General features: G+C 42.4%; 5 non-coding genes across 5 annotated transcripts; all 5 read right to left on the reverse strand.

Annotated features, from left to right (window-relative positions):
• Window positions 1-2,852: 2,852 nt before the first annotated feature.
• On the reverse strand, window positions 2,853-2,924 carry trnae-cuc (transfer RNA glutamic acid (anticodon CUC)). Its single transcript has one exon. It is a non-coding gene; the product is annotated as a tRNA-Glu (tRNA).
• An 869-nt stretch (window positions 2,925-3,793) lies between these two features.
• trnae-uuc (transfer RNA glutamic acid (anticodon UUC)) lies at window positions 3,794-3,865 on the reverse strand. The gene has a single exon. It is a non-coding gene; the product is annotated as a tRNA-Glu (tRNA).
• Window positions 3,866-10,926: 7,061 nt separating this feature from the next.
• Window positions 10,927-10,998, reverse strand: trnae-cuc (transfer RNA glutamic acid (anticodon CUC)). The gene has a single exon. It is a non-coding gene; the product is annotated as a tRNA-Glu (tRNA).
• Window positions 10,999-11,867: 869 nt separating this feature from the next.
• trnae-uuc (transfer RNA glutamic acid (anticodon UUC)) lies at window positions 11,868-11,939 on the reverse strand. The gene has a single exon. It is a non-coding gene; the product is annotated as a tRNA-Glu (tRNA).
• An 885-nt stretch (window positions 11,940-12,824) lies between these two features.
• Window positions 12,825-12,896, reverse strand: trnae-cuc (transfer RNA glutamic acid (anticodon CUC)). Its single transcript has one exon. It is a non-coding gene; the product is annotated as a tRNA-Glu (tRNA).
• Window positions 12,897-13,574: the final 678 nt, after the last annotated feature.

The raw sequence follows: 13,574 nt of genomic DNA on the forward strand, positions 1-13,574 counted from the left end.
TAATTAATGAAACAGTCAGGAAACACTGGTATCAATCAAAAGGACTGAAATTAAAGTAAAGAGGGACACAGTAATTTGGATTTCCAAAATTCAGGGTTAGGTTCCCATCAGTTAACAATAAAATTGGGAGAAACAATATTTAGAAGATATCCGCACGATGGATACAAAATTACAAGATTATGAGGGGCCCAGATAAAGTAGACAGGAAGTACCTGTTTCCCCTAGCAGAGGGTTCAAGAACTAGAGGACGTAGATTTAAGCTGATTGGCTGGAACAAAATTAAAGGGATGTGTTACTAGACATGCTGTCACTGTGTGTCCACATAGTGTTGGACACAGCCTAGAAGCACAGTGTGGGTTTAATACCGGTACCAATCCGGATATTAACTGTACCATGGAGGCCCTAGAGGCGGATCTAAAACCCACTTAAGTGGTATATGCCGGAGAGGGCAAATATTGTGTTACAACTAATTTGAAAACGTTTAAATATGCCAACCTAACTTGTGATATTTTAAGTCCAGAACTCTACTCCATTTCTGAAGTCCTGGTTCGGATTGGACCCGAGGAACTGGTAGAGATACACCGGCATAACCTCACCACCTTACAAGTTTCTGAGAATGTCAAAAAGGACTGAAAAGCATATCAGGACACATTTGGGTATCTGACACCCCTGTTGCCTAAATACTTGAAAGCATTGCGAATGGAGATACGCCTCTCCCAGAAGGTTTATTATAACCTACAACAGGACAATAACAACATTAAGCATGACATTGACCAAATTAAAGTCACCACCTGGTGAAATGACCTCTGGAATTTGGGACTGAATATACAGATCCATCCTTGGATTAGATTAGTTTCATATGTATTAGTCGTAGTGCAGTTTGTTGTAATGTGCTTCTTGATTTTCATTGCATGTAATAAATGTAAGCAGAGGATGAAGGGTTTGGCAAAGATAGTAAAACAGAGCCTGGGTGAGAATGTCCCCATTGTCTCTGTGGTTTCAACTAAGAAAACATCTTAATGGTACCGGGAGTAGCACCCGCTGGGGTAAGGTGCATGTAAAAGGGAAGACAATTATAGTTTGATAGGATTATCAGATGCTCTGCCTCTCTTCCACCCGGACTGGTGGCCAACACGAAGGGAACCTGGTTAAGATGAGGTACAGCATCTAACGGGATATTGTAGGGAGAATTTGGATTAAGGGATATAATGGGGAGGGCACCAATTCACAGGTGTAAAATGGTCTGAAAGGTACCATTCAGTCTAGTTAGGCTGGAAACAAAATATAAAGCACCATAGGATATTTGACTATGTTAGCCTTTTCAAACTAACATGAATAGGTTTAGCTGACCAAGGACATTCGCAGCTTACTTGAGAGATGTTTAGAAGGAGTCTGTTCCTGAGAACAGATAAGAGTACAAAGGCGTATTGATGAAACATGTCTGTGTTCTATTGGGACTTCTCTCGTTCAAGGGCTAGTCATATTCATTGTTATAATTCTTATAGTTTATTGCTTACTTAAATGTTGCTGCGCTGCAGAACCTGCAGAACCAGTGAGCACCGTAATAATTGGTTATCATAAAATGATAAAAGGGGGGGAATGAGAATCCCTTCGTGGTCAGTTTTCGGTAAAATATTAAAATGTCTATGTGGCAAAGAAGCAGAATGCAAAATGGTTAGAAAGGGTTAATTAGTTAGTAACTGAGATTGGTACAGGTGGCCTGGCCTCCTGCTGGGCCATATGTTTGCGTAGTCAGCAGGTTTGCATTGTCTTCGCAATGTAGAGTCTTTGATGTGATTGAAGGACTGGTCTGAATGTCTCCATGTTTATGGCAGATCAATATAGGTAACGAGCTTAGCCAAAGTTGAAAGACATTCCAGGTTGGGAGATAAGGAACAGAAGGGACAGGGAAGAACATTCCAAGTTGGAAGGTGAGGAAGTATCCCCTTTGATGTCTAACAGCAGCATGATCAGCACATGGACGATTTATGATTGGCCGGAAATAATGTAACCTCGCATGGCAACCTGTGCCCGGCTTATGATTGGTGTTGACCCTCGTTAAGTATGTTCCAACCCCTATTGATTTGTATAAAAACGTGTGGATTTCTGTATGTTTTTGTTCTTGCTCTGCCAGCATAGAGGGACTCTATCAGGAGTCCAAATCAATGCTGCAGACTAAGAACCCTGCTATTAAAGTTGTGATGAACTTTAAAATGTATTCGACTTCAGTTTTTACTGAACCAGACTGAGGGGAAAGAATCCGGATCGTCAATCTCATCTCCCTCCTTTCAGATACTGATAATGTTCAAGAGATGTTCTCACTGCCTCAGGCCCATTATCTCCAGTCGCACACTCCTTCCAATCTTGCACATCTTCCTTAGCTTTGAAACCGCTCATTTTTTACACTGGAATTCAATTTGAAGAAAGAGGTGCTGTGATTAGTTGGTCTTGTTAAGGAGATGTCGTGCCAGGAGAGACATAAATGGCTAATGAGAACAGTTACTGTTCTGACACTGTGAGCTACAGTTAAAGGTTGGCGACAATTAAAGTGACAAGCAACAGGTCTTTTCCGAATCTTGGGAGAAATGGCAAAAAAAATCTTCCCACAAACTTTGATCAGCGTCAACACATTTTAAAGAAATGTAGGCATTTGACAGAAGGCATGAAAGTGCATTGTGTGTCGCTCTAATGGCTTGTGAGATTAAAGAATGATCGGCTGCCCACTGCTCGATTAGCATTTGTGGTGGCGAAAAAGCTAATGTTGATCAGGAGCAAGCATTGGGCTCAGTGGTGGGACATTCGTTGGCACCAGAACGACGAGCACCAAAACGACGAGCACCAAGAAAGCAATCTTCCCTGACCGGGAATCGAACCCAGGCCGCGGCGGTGAGAGCACCGAATCCTAACCACTAGACCACCAGGGAAGCTACGGCTGATGCATGCGAGAGAGGAGTCCAACCTTTTCTTTCCTAATTGTCCCTTTGAAATTCAGGTCTCTTTCGATCCAAAAAAAAGCTGCTCGCCCAAAATGGCATTTTCTTTTAGTACATCGAAACATAGAACATTCACGGCACAGTGGGAGGCCATTCGGCCCATCGTGTTTGTGACGGTCATCGAACAACATAAAACACTGGTTCAGACAATGACAGCACCAAGTTCGGGTTGGCATGCACACAAAATGGATGAAAGATGATGGACTTTGAGAGACGATGGGTTTTGCAGATGCCAGGATAAATAAACTGAAAGAGCTCAGCAGCCTGCTTCTTTCAGATACTGAATGTCTTTATGCTCAAGAGATGTTCTCACTGCCTCAGGCCCATTATCTCCAGTCGCACACTCCTTCCAATCTTGCACACCTCCCTTCGCTTTGAAAGCGTGCATTTTTTTTTACACTGGGCCTCATTTTGAAGAAAGCGGTGCTGTGATCAGCTGGTGTTGTTAAGGAGATGTAGTGGCAGAAGAGACATAAAAGTCTTATATAACAGAGACTGTTCTGACACTGTGAGCTATAGTTAAAGGTTTGCGACAATTAGAGTGTCAGGCAGCAGATCTTTTCCAAATCTGCTGGAAATGGCAACAAAAACCTTCCCACAAACTTTGATCAGCGTCACGACTCTTTTAAAATAAATACTGGCATTTTACAGAAGGCAAGAAAGTACATTGTGTGTCACTCTAATGGGTTGTGAGATAAAGGAATGATGGGCAGCCCCTTGTTGCAACCACAGCAGTGTAAAACTGATAGCGATCAGGAGCAATCACTGGCATCAGAACAAACAGCACTTCGCAAATAACGTTCCCTGACCGGGAATCGAACCCGGGCCGCGGCGGTGAAAGCGCCGAATCCTAACCACTGGACCACCAGGGAAGCACATGGCACGATTTTGCAGGCCATCAGTCCAAGCCTCTTTTTCCTATTTGTCTCTGCATTTCACATCCCTTTCTCCCCAAACAAGCTGCTCGGCCAAAATGGCATTTTCTTTGAGTACATCGAAACACAGAACATTCAGGGCACAGAAGGAGGCCATTCGGCCCATCGTGTCTGCGACGGTCATCGAAGAACATGAAACACTTGTTCAGACAATGACAGCACCAAGTTCGGGTCGGCATGCACTCGAAATGGATGAAAGATGTTGGGCATTGAGGGACGATGGGTTTTGCTGATGCCAGGAGAAATAAACTCAAAGATCTTGAGAATCCCTACGTGGTCAGTTTGCGGTAAAATATTAAAATGTCTACGTGGCAAAGAAGCAGAATGCAAAATGGTTAGAAAGGGTTAATTAGTTAGTAACTGAGATTGGTACAGGTGGCCTGGCCTCCTGCTGCGCCATATGTTTGCGTAGTCAGCAGGTTTGCATGGTCTTCGCAATGTCGAGTCTTTGATGTGATTCAAGGACTGGTCTGAATGTCTCCATGTTTATGGCAGATCAATATAGGTAACGAGCTTAGCCAAAGTTGAAAGACATTCCAGGTTGGGAGATAAGGAACAGAAGGGACAGGGAAGAACATTCCAAGTTGGAAGGTGAGGAAGTATCCCCTTTGATGTCTAACAGCAGCATGATCAGCACATGGACGATTTATGATTGGCCGGAAATAATGTAACCTCGCATGGCAACCTGTGCCCGGCTTATGATTGGTGTTGACCCTCGTTAAGTATGTTCCAACCCGATTGATTTGTATAAAAACATGTGGATTTCTGTATGTTTTTGTTCTTGCTCTGCCAGCATAGAGGGACTCTATCAGGAGTCCAAATCAATGCTGCAGACTAAGAACCCTGCGATTAAAGTTGTGATGAACTTTAAAATGTATTCGACTTCAGTTTTTACTGAACCAGACTGAGGGGAAAGAATCCGGATCGTCATTTGGTGGCCCGTACGGGGATCTTAACGGTCGTTCACCGAGAGTTCGCGGAGTAAGAGGCGGATTGTCTCAGACACGGAGGAAGGAAATGGCGCCCCGATGTAAGTAGTCTTAATTTACTACGTCGGTTTTCCTCCAATCCGTCAGTCTGACGACAACTCGTCCAATCGCTAACACTCGTGTGGCGTCCTTACAAGATTCAGGTCAGTCTGGCGAATACACAGAAATAGCAGGAAGAGGTCAGTGGTCGAATATCACTGAGGGAATAACTTGTAAGCGGTAGGTCAGTGGTTAATATCACTGAGGGTAGTCAGGGTTTAAGTTCCTGGTGATTGGATATAAACAGGAACTAGTGATAAAACTTCGATGCCGCCAAAAAGGCTCAGGAATTAATTTGGAAAAATAACAGAGGTTCCACAGCCAAAGAACTAATTGCTTTATGGAGACAGTACTGTAAAAAATATGGATAGAATTAAGTGACTGGACAAATGTTTAAAAGACAGAGACCCGAAAAAGAAAGGTTCTGTTGTTTAAGTGTACTGTCCCTTTAAAAAGCCTGTCTTGATCAGTGTTTTTTTTGTCGGTGTTGTGGGCTACGCCCCCTTCTTACTGTGTCTTACGTGTTTTCTTCCTTTGTGTAATGTATCTGTCTTGTCGTGTGTTTAAGTCTGATACTGCCGAATTAAAATTGGAGTTATTGAGGTTAAGTGACCTATTAAATTCTGGTTCTTATAAAGTGTGGGCATGTTAAATTCCAGACATGGGATCTTCAAAAAATTGGCATTTTGAATGTTTATTTTGTGATTGGCTGTGGTTTAAAAAGAGGTTAAAAATTAACGGGATAGATTAAAAAGACTATCTGGTATCATTGTGATAGGAAAAGTCGGAAAGCTGGAACAGCTCGGAGCGTTCATTATAATCACATCCACTAAAAGTATGTGAAAAAATAGTGTGCAAAAATATAGTACAAAGCAATCCACAAATGTGAGAAGTAAAAAAATCAGTCAAACCTGTGTGAAGAGAAATTTTGAAGGTGGGAACTTAATCTCAAAAGGGAGAAGGATCAAGTTACTCCTGCCACAAGAGCAAGTTAATATTAACCCCTTCCATCCCAAGAAGCCAGGCTGTCATGCCAAGAGCAGTTCAAACAGATAGAAATGACCCAGTCAGTTGAGAACTGTCTGAGGCTTGCCCAGAACACAGGTGAACATGAGGTAACAATTGGTATAGGTTATATTAGTAAAATTGTCCCAATTACTCGGAAATGCCAAAGGCTACAATTGACTGAGATATAAGTTTTCACGCTACAGTGAAAAATTGATAAGAAAGGAATGTAAAACAAATCATATGAAAAGGAAGCATAGGTTAGACAATTGGAAGTCCATTACTTGAGCTATGTACTGACACAGGGTACTAAACGCCTATCAGTTTTACCCTGCCACAGTATGATAAGGAAGTTTTGACAAGTTCTGGGGCAATTCAATTTTATTTGAAATTAATAGTAGAATACAAGATCTGACCAAAGAGGGGAGACCTTCCCTGACAAATTATATAACTCGCATTGAGAATGCTAAGAAAAGTCAACAATTAGATCAACACCTCCTAACTCAAGTGTTAAAACAAAGAGCGACATGGAATGGAGGTGGACATCGTAAAAAGAGATAGGCAAATATGGAGACGTAAAGGTCTGTGATAAGTGATATAGCAACTGCCTTTGCCTCAGTTGTTAACACCATTGATTTGACAACATTAGATCAAAAGGTCAGAGATTTAGGGTCGCGCATTAAAGATATATTAAAAGATAAATGAAAATACAGATAAGGAATTGTCTGAGGATCAAATGCTGACCATATATTTGCAAAGGATAGCTACAGTGCTAGAAACACATGCCCAAACCATTAATAAATTAATAAAAGAGGAATATAACGTATCTTAGCAGGCGGCTGCTAATGATATCTGCTTAATGTGGTTACATCTTGAAAACACAGAGATTAGGACTTGGAGTTAGAAATTCCAGTCTGCAGCCCTGCGTACATCTGTATGTGGGAGAGACCGTGTTTATTTCAGACAGGCTGCGTGCTTCAGAGAGAGAGCGAGAGAGGGACTAGGCAATTTCTCTCCTGTTTTGTTTTCTAAATTTGTTTCGGGTAAAGGGATTATTCATTTGGATAAATAAATAATAAATGAAGATTTGACAAATTAATCACTTGAGCTCTCAAGAAGAGCCGCAATGGATTTTCTGTGTTTCTTTTAAAACAGGTGACCCTGGGTATTTTTTGGGACCACGTGAGTGTTGATGGTGCAGGATTACCAAGAGTAGTTACAAAGTTACGGTGCAACCTTTGCTGGAGAAATTTGGTGCAGGAAACGATCCAGTGGTGTTAAAGATTTAAGACTTTAGCTGCAAACATCAGCGGATACCAAATGTCACAGCGTGGTGATATCAACCTGATTCTCTTCTTTTGAAAACATTTTGATTTGTTTTGTTTTAACCTATTTGTTGTCTTCCAAGACAGAATGCTCGAGGTGGGGAGATATGGGAATTTCTCTAAAGTCATTGAATTGGGCATGATAAAAAAAATCAATCTGGCATAAATATACAATCTAGTGGAAGTCAGGAAAGTGTAGTTGAGAATAGTAAATTGATAGCTTTCTCATGGAGATATTTGTGTCCTTGCCTATAATGAATAATGAGAAAACTACACTCAATAGCCTGGCCACTACCCTGACATCGGGACCATGCAGGGGGAGATAAGCACTCTAGACACCCCTGATCTTTTTGATAAGATAACCTGAAAACCTAAGAATGGCTACAGTGGACATAAAAGATACAAATGTATGTTGCCATCATCTGAAACGGAGATCAGGATGAAGAACATGATTACAAAGGCCTGTGGCCTGGTGAGCTATTGCAACCACTCTTTAAACAAACCAGTTGCTTTTACAGGACTGAATCCTACAGGACATATGATGTGTGCCATGGAAAATGTTCGGAAATACCATGAGGAAGAAGAGACTGGCCAGCAGAAAGTTAATATCCAAGAACACTAAGCTCATTCCGATGAGATGCTGCTAGTATGCGGAGATACATGAAGAAGATACATTGAAGAATGAGTCTCAGACAGGCTCAGTTACTTGACAACAGCACAACAGGAAAATGGTTAATGTGGTCCAGGCAAGTGAGAAATCCTTTTAAACAAGGCACTGACACATGGTCCATAGAGAAACCAACTAATTAATGAAACAGTCAGGAAACACTGGTATCAATCAAAAGGACTGAAATTAAAGTAAAGAGGGACACAGTAATTTGGATTTCCAAAATTCAGGGTTAGGTTCCCATCAGTTAACAATAAAATTGGGAGAAACAATATTTAGAAGATATCCGCACGATGGATACAAAATTACAAGATTATGAGGGGCCCAGATAAAGTAGACAGGAAGTACCTGTTTCCCCTAGCAGAGGGTTCAAGAACTAGAGGACGTAGATTTAAGCTGATTGGCTGGAACAAAATTAAAGGGATGTGTTACTAGACATGCTGTCACTGTGTGTCCACATAGTGTTGGACACAGCCCAGAAGCACAGTGTGGGTTTAATACCGGTACCAATCCGGATATTAACTGTACCATGGAGGCCCTAGAGGCGGATCTAAAACCCACTTAAGTGGTATATGCCGGAGAGGGCAAATATTGTGTTACAACTAATTTGAAAACGTTTAAATATGCCAACCTAACTTGTGATATTTTAAGTCCAGAACTCTACTCCATTTCTGAAGTCCTGGTTCGGATTGGACCCGAGGAACTGGTAGAGATACACCGGCATAACCTCACCACCTTACAAGTTTCTGAGAATGTCAGAAAGGACTTAAAAGCATATCAGGACACATTTGGGTATCTGACACCCCTGTTGCCTAAATACTTGAAAGCATTGCGAATGGAGATACGCCTCTCCCAGAAGGTTTATTATAACCTACAACAGGACAATAACAACATTAAGCATGACATTGACCAAATTAAAGTCACCACCTGGTGAAATGACCTCTGGAATTTGGGACTGAATATACAGATCCATCCTTGGATTAGATTAGTTTCATATGTATTAGTCGTAGTGCAGTTTGTTGTAATGTGCTTCTTGATTTTCATTGCATGTAATAAATGTAAGCAGAGGATGAAGGGTTTGGCAAAGATAGTAAAACAGAGCCTGGGTGAGAATGTCCCCATTGTCTCTGTGGTTTCAACTAAGAAAACATCTTAATGGTAACGGGAGTAGCACCTGCTGGGGTAAGGTGCATGTAAAAGGGAAGACAATTATAGTTTGATAGGATTATCAGATGCTCTGCCTCTCTTCCACCCGCACTGGTGGCCAACACGAAGGGAACCTGGTTAAGATGAGGTACAGCATCTAACGGGATATTGTAGGGAGAATTTGGATTAAGGGATATAATGGGGAGGGCACCAATTCACAGGTGTAAAATGGTCTGAAAGGTACCATTCAGTCTAGTTAGGCTGGAAACAAAATATAAAGCACCATAGGATATTTGACTATGTTAGCCTTTTCAAACTAACATGAATAGGTTTAGCTGACCAAGGACATTCGCAACTTACTTGAGAGATGTTTAGAAGGAGTCTGTTCCTGAGAACAGATAAAAGTACAAAGGCGTATTGATGAAACATGTCTGTGTTCTATTGGGACTTCTCTAGTTCAAGGGCTAGTCATATTCATTGTTATAATTCTTATAGTTTATTGCTTACTTAAATGTTGCTGCGCTGCAGAACCTGCAGAACCAGTGAGCACCGTAATAATTGGTTATCATAAAATGATAAAAGGGGGGGAATGAGAATCCCTTCGTGGTCAGTTTTCGGTAAAATATTAAAATGTCTATGTGGCAAAGAAGCAGAATGCAAAATGGTTAGAAAGGGTTAATTAGTTAGTAACTGAGATTGGTACAGGTGGCCTGGCCTCCTGCTGGGCCATATGTTTGCGTAGTCAGCAGGTTTGCATGGTCTTCGCAATGTAGAGTCTTTGATGTGATTCAAGGACTGGTCTGAATGTCTCCATGTTTATGGCAGATCAATATAGGTAACGAGCTTAGCCAAAGTTGAAAGACATTCCAGGTTGGGAGATAAGGAACAGAAGGGACAGGGAAGAACATTCCAAGTTGGAAGGTGAGGAAGTATCCCCTTTGATGTCTAACAGCAGCATGATCAGCACATGGACGATTTATGATTGGCCGGAAATAATGTAACCTCGCATGGCAACCTGTGCCCGGCTTATGATTGGTGTTGACCCTCGTTAAGTATGTTCCAACCCCTATTGATTTGTATAAAAACGTGTGGATTTCTGTATGTTTTTGTTCCTCCTCTGCCAGCATAGAGGGACTCTATCAGGAGTCCAAATCAATGCTGCAGACTAAGAACCCTGCTATTAAAGTTGTGATGAACTTTAAAATGTATTCGACTTCAGTTTTTACTGAACCAGACTGAGGGGAAAGAATCCGGATCGTCAATCTCATCTCCCTCCTTTCAGATACTGATAATGTTCAGGAGATGTTCTCACTGCCTCAGGCCCATTATCTCCAGTCGCACACTCCTTCCAATCTTGCACATCTTCCTTAGCTTTGAAACCGCTCATTTTTTACACTGGAATTCAATTTGAAGAAAGAGGTGCTGTGATTAGTTGGTCTTGTTAAGGAGATGTCGTGCCAGGAGAGACATAAATGGCTAATGAGAACAGTTACTGTTCTGACACTGTGAGCTACAGTTAAAGGTTGGCGACAATTAAAGTGACAAGCAACAGGTCATTTCCGAATCTTGGGAGAAATGGCAAAAAAAATCTTCCCACAAACTTTGATCAGCGTCAACACATTTTAAAGAAATGTAGGCATTTTACAGAAGGCATGAAAGTGCATTGTGTGTCGCTCTAATGGCTTGTTAGATTAAAGAATGATCGGCTGCCCGCTGCTCGATTAGCATTTATGGTGGCGAAAAAGCTAATGTTGATCAGGAGCAAGCATTGGGCTCAGTGGTGGGACATTCTTTGGCACCAGAACGACGAGCACCAAGAAAGCAATGTTCCCTGACCGGGAATCGAACCCGGGCCGCGGCGGTGAGAGCGCCGAATCCTAACCACTAGACCACCAGGGAAGCTACGGCTGATGCATGCGAGAGAGGAGTCCAAACTTTTCTTTCCTAATTGTCCCTTTGAAATTCAGGTCTCTTTCGATCCAAAAAAAAGCTGCTCGCCCAAAATGGCATTTTCTTTCAGTACATCGGAACACAGAACATTCACGGCACAGTGGGAGGCCATTCGGCCCATCGTGTTTGTGACGGTCATCGAACAACATAAAACACTGGTTCAGACAATGACAGCACCAAGTTCGGGTAGGCATGCACACAAAATGGATGAAAGATGATGGACTTTGAGAGACGATGGGTTTTGCAGATGCCAGGATAAATAAACTGAAAGAGCACATCAGCCTGCTTCTTTCAGATACTGAATGTCTTTATGCTCAAGAGATGTTCTCACTGCCTCAGGCCCATTATCTCCAGTCGCACACTCCTTCCAATCTTGCACACCTCCCTTCGCTTTGAAAACGTGCATTTTTTTTTACACTGGGCCTCATTTTGAAGAAAGCGGTGCTGTGATCAGCTGGTGTTGTTAAGGAGATGTAGTGGCAGAAGAGACATAAAAGTCTTATATAACAGAGACTGTTCTGACACTGTGAGCTATAGTTAAAGGTTTGCGACAATTAGAGTGTCAGGCAGCAGATCTTTTCCAAATCTGCTGGAAATGGCAACAAAAACCTTCCCACAAACTTTGATCAGCGTCACGACTCTTTTAAAATAAATACTGGCATTTTACAGAAGGCAAGAAAGTACATTGTGTGTCACTTGAATGGGTTGTGAGATAAATGAATGATGGGCAGCCCCTTGTTGCAACCACAGCAGTTGAAAACTGATAGCGATCAGGAGCAATCACTGGCATCAGAACGAACAGCACTTTGCAAATAACGTTCCCTGACCGGGAATCGAACCCGGGCCGTGGCGGTGAAAGCGCCGAATCCTAACCACTAGACCACCAGGGAAGCGCATGGCACGATCTTGCAGGCCATCAGTCCAAGTCTCTTTTTCCTATTTGTCTCTGCATTTCACGTCCCTTTCTCCCCAAACAAGCTGCTCGGCCAAAATGGCATTTTCTTTTAGTACACAAGAACACAGAACATTCAGGGCACAAAAGGAGGCCATTCGGCCCATCGTGTCTGCGACGGTCATCGAAGAACATGAAACACTTGTTCAGACAATGACAGCACCAAGTTCGGGTCGGCATGCACTCGAAATGGATGAAAGATGTTGGGCATTGAGGGACGATGGGTTTTGATGATGCCAGGAGAAATAAACTCAAAGATCTCATCTCCCTCCTTTCAGATACTGATAATGTTCAAGAGATGTTCTCACTGCCTCAGGCCCATTATCTCCAGTCGCACACTCCTTCCAATCTTGCACATCTTCCTAAGCTTTGAAACCGCTCATTTTTTACACTGGAATTCAATTTGAAGAAAGTGGTGCTGTAATTAGTTGGTGTTGTTAAGGAGATGTCGTGCCAGGAGAGACATAAATGGCTAATGAGAACAGTTACTGTTCTGACACTGTGAGCTACAGTTAAAGGTTGGCGACAATTAAAGTGACAAGCAACAGGTCATTTCCGAATCTTGGGAGAAATGGCAAAAAAAATCTTCCCACAAACTTTGATCAGCGTCAACACATTTTAAAGAAATGTAGGCATTTTACAGAAGGCATGAAAGTGCATTGTGTGTCGCTCTAATGGCTTGTTAGATTAAAGAATGATCGGCTGCCCGCTGCTCGATTAGCATTTATGGTGGCGAAAAAGCTAATGTTGATCAGGAGCAAGCATTGGGCTCAGTGGTGGGACATTCGTTGGTACCAGAACGACGAGCACCAAGAAAGCAATGTTCCCTGACCGGGAATCGAACCCGGGCCGCGGCGGTGAGAGCGCCGAATCCTAACCACTAGACCACCAGGGAAGCTACGGCTGATGCATGCGAGAGAGGAGTCCAACCTTTTCTTTCCTAATTGTCCCTTTGAAATTCAGGTCTCTTTCGATCGAAAAAAAAGGTGCTCGCCCAAAATGGCATTTTCTTTTCGTACATCGAAACATAGAACATTCACGGCACAGAGGGAAGCCATTCGGCCCATCGTGTTTGTGACGGTCATCGAACAACATGAAACACTGGTTCAGACAATGACAGCACCAAGTTCGGGTAAATGGATGAAAGATGATGGACTTTGAGAGACGATGGGTTTTGCAGATGCCAGGATAAATAAACTGAAAGAGCTCATCAGCCTGCTTCTTTCAGATACTGAATGTCTTTATGCTCAAGAGATGTTCTCACTGCCTCAGGCCCATTATCTCCAGTCGCACACTCCTTCCAATCTTGCACACCTCCCTTCGCTTTGAAACCGTGCATTTTTTTTTACACTGGGCCTCATTTTGAAGAAAGCGGTGCTGTGATCAGCTGGTGTTGTTAAGGAGATGTAGTGGCAGAAGAGACATAAAAGTCTTATATAACAGAGACTGTTCTGACACTGTGAGCTATAGTTAAAGGTTGGCGACAATTAGAGTGTCAGGCAGCAGATCTTTTCCAAATCTGCTGGAAATGGCAACAAAAACCTTCCCACAAACTTTGATCAGCGTCACGACT

Source organism: Heptranchias perlo, chromosome 2 (genome assembly GCF_035084215.1).
Source record: "Heptranchias perlo isolate sHepPer1 chromosome 2, sHepPer1.hap1, whole genome shotgun sequence".
NCBI classification, from domain to species: Eukaryota; Metazoa; Chordata; class Chondrichthyes; order Hexanchiformes; family Hexanchidae; genus Heptranchias; species Heptranchias perlo.